We start from the raw sequence: 3,874 nt of genomic DNA on the forward strand, positions 1-3,874 counted from the left end.
ACTCAGCAGGTGTGCAACGGTGGCCTATCGGACTTCTATGCAACGTACTGTTATTACAAATGGAATTGTTTCTAACGAATAAAAATGTACATTTTATAACTAACGTCCTTTATCATTATGATCATATATTTAAGTATTTCCATTTAATGTATTTAGATTCACAGAGATTTAATTCTCGAGTTACAAATTGTCGTTTAACAATAGGCTTTCGAAGAATAATATTCCTTTCGCAGCCACTGTCTTCAGTAACCCTGCATAAAACGGAAGTAAATTATATCTGAGAGCAATCCATTCTTACAACTAGCAAGTTACTACATTTAGTCACTATGTAAGGATTAAACATGAATTATATCTAGATGAAAACCTATTTCGTAAAATGAGAAGACATTGTGTTGTGACTCAACACATTGCCGGACAACGGCGCGGTAAATATCCTTCCTCGTAGACGGTGATGTCACAAAACAGTGGATAGCGACTACATGACGTGTTTTCTGTAGGTCAGCGCCGAAGGTTTATAGAGGACAACCAAGGTCGTCTGCAGGCAGTCGTAAGCTAGAGGAGTGAGTGTAGAGTTTTAGTTGAGTTCCGAGGTACCAGGGTGACTGAACAAGAGACGGCAAGAACATTTCATAGTGATTTCAAGTGCTAGATTCTGTGTTGAGATCCGTTGCCAGGAGGAGACGACTAGTGGAAACTGAGGGTCCTAGTGAGTGTGCAACGGTGAACTGGAAAGTTTGTAAACCAGCGATAGCGCTGTGCTGTATGATTAAGAAAAATTGTAACCGAAATGCTAATAAATCCAATCATCCGATATAGAACCCGTTATTTTCGTCACGTGTACCCCCATACAAGTGACACCATTCAGCCACCTTCTGTGAAATATACCTAGGTTATATCTATACTACCACAGTCAATTACTTCGTGGAATGGCCGCAAAGCGTCTTACGGGAATTTACTGCCAATATGTTTCAGCAGTGTTTCTGACAGCTATATCAACGTTGGCAGACTTGCATAGAGGACAACGGCAACTATTCTGAGGGCCGATGTGGAACTGTATAAGTGTGTGTGAATACCTTGTAATATGATGAGATAAAAACCACATTCCACGAATTTAATGACTCTACCACGTATACATCAAGGCTATTGACGAGCTAAAACGTGTCTGAGCGGGGCAGAAAGGGATGGACGCGCCCATACAAAGGGCCATACTTGCATAATTGGGTCAACATGGAAGTTCTGACCTACTTTCTCGTGTAGGGCATCAGTCAACACGGGTTCATGAATCATCAGATCAGAGAAGGCTCCGATGACAGGTTCTTATGGAAGAAGATATAGCGGGGCGCGTGTGGCGGGCCAAGACCTGCGCAGTATCTCATCACGTCAGAAGAACCCAAGCCACATGTGGTCAGGGGTGCATGGGTACGAGAGAACTTAACGCAGGCGCAGAGAGACCATAATACGTAAACCCACTGAAAGCGCGGCAAAGCTCAAAGTGATGTACGGGAGTGACTGAAACAATTATATTCAAAATTGAAATTAAGAAACTACTGAATTATGAAATGTTAGAAATAATTCAGTTAACTATAGTCTTCTCGGAGACGATTACAGCTCAGTTAGCATAGAGGCGGACTAGAGGCTATATGGGCGGGCTTCGATTCCTGGCAGAGGCATAAAGCTTTCTCTTCTCCACAGCGTCCAGACCTGCCCTCAGGATCAGCTAGCTTCCTTTCCAATGGGTAGATGGGGCCATTTCCCTGTGGGTAAAGCGGCCGAGTAGATACGCTGACCACTTACCACCATCTAGTGCAGAGGTCAAGAATGGTGGATCTATACGACTACTTCTCCATACGTCTTCATGTCATGGTGCTTAATTCATTAAGTACAGAGACGTCACCTTTTACCTATAATTTTCTCGTATCCTACCTAAAAAGAGCAGGCCTAAAATATACAAAACTTTAGAATTTTCAGTTTTCAAATTGGTGTGTATTTTTGTTTCTACTTAAAATGAAATATAAAGAATAATAACAGGGTCTTAAAGAGAGGATTTGAACCTAACAGAGAGGCAGTGCACAAATAAGGGGAAAATTCCGTAATGATGAGCTTATAGCATGTACATATAAACTAAATTTGAAACCCCTTGACACCGGTGTAACATCAGACTATTGCTTAGGAATGTGTCACTTGTCTAAGACTAAGGGTTGAAGGTAAATCTACTCATCTGAAGAGAGGAACATAATCAAGGCAACTTTAAATAACGCAGGGAAACAATGTTCCGCCCATGCAGGGTACCCTTACAAGGAACCGCCGTTTTCTGAAGCTCACACTCTAATCCCACATTTTGGTAGTCATTTGTCTGTGGGGCTGTTACGTATAGATGGACAGATGTTTTCATCCCTCGGTCGCAATGGGAGGTCGGAGCAGATAATGAGGAGCACAGTATGGTCGGGGCGGCCGCTGTTTGATAAACATTCGATTGGATCAAATCACGAAATTAATCAACAAACGGCAGCTGCTGGCAAGTAACCTAGTTACTGCGGGAGGACATGGCAATAATCAAAGGGTAAACGTGTAGAAATTGCAGTATGTGGTGTGTAACGCCTCCTAGTTAGAATTAACAGTCACAGACAAGACGAGTCTCTGAATTTTAGAAATTTCTTTTTACATCGAGAGACTAAAATATGCATAAAAGCCATAATTATTTCACAGTCGAGTAGAATATTGTCATAATTATTAACGATTTATTTTGCTTCATGAATATACTCGATGACTCCAAATTATTGTTGCTTTTTTACTGCTAGTGGGGGGGGGACCAAGTGTCTTGTATTGCGGCCACTTCTGGCCTATTGTACCAGCCCCAGATGATAGGTGAGGGTGATTGTGGAGCAATTGGTGGTATAAAGAAGTATTCGGAGAAAACTTGCCCCAACGCCTCTTAGTCCACCACAAATCCCACTTGACAAGACTCGGGATCGAACCCGTGCCGCCGCGGTGGAAAGCCAGCGACTAACCGCTTGAGCTATGGCGCGGCCCGTCCAAGGGGTAACCATAATTATCTAACCAAAACAAAACTGCAATTTAAATACGGTGCAATAATACAATTTTGTGGGGACTATGATTAACTTCTGGTTTCGTAACCACAAGAATTTTCTGGAATATCTGACGACCTATGAACTGCGAGACGAACACCAGAGAATTACGTTCACAACAAATTTTTAAACTCTATTTCAGAAGTCAAATTTTCAAACGATTTGTAGATATATGGAATTTGAGATATCCATAAAATGACTGCGATACAAATGAGAGAAAATTTGGAAAAGAGATTGGTTAGTTGCTCACCTTTATGGAGAATTGAAATTTTCTGCTAGTTTATTTCGTAACATGAAGTAGGTCTCGCATGAAGAATGTTGTTTAGTTTCGAACCCGCATGCAGTGGTAGCGGCCGCAGCAGCAACTTCTACGCGGTAATACGCAAGAAGGAACAAGTGGGAAGTGACACGCGTAACTCCTACATGACGGCTTCAAATTCTCCTGCTATGGTCGGCAGATCATCTCTCTTCAAGCACTATTATACTCACAATAAATTTAAGAACCTAAACACATGACGCAAGCCAAGCCACACACACACACACACACATATATATATATACAAGAAATATCTGGAACTTGGTGCAAAAATTAACACTGCCGCGCCATAGCTCAAGCGGCGGCCCGGGTTCGATCCCGGCCCTGGTCAAGTGATATTTGTGGTAGACAAAGTGACGTTGGGTTGGGTTTTCTCCGAGTACTTCGATTTCCCCTGCCAATCTTCATTCCACCAAATTCTCCATCATCATAATCACCCGGGGCAGGTACAATAGGCCAATCAGTGTCCGCC

Source organism: Cryptotermes secundus, unplaced genomic scaffold (assembly GCF_002891405.2).
Source record: "Cryptotermes secundus unplaced genomic scaffold, Csec_1.0 scaffold293, whole genome shotgun sequence".
Lineage (NCBI taxonomy): Eukaryota > Metazoa > Arthropoda > Insecta > Blattodea > Kalotermitidae > Cryptotermes > Cryptotermes secundus.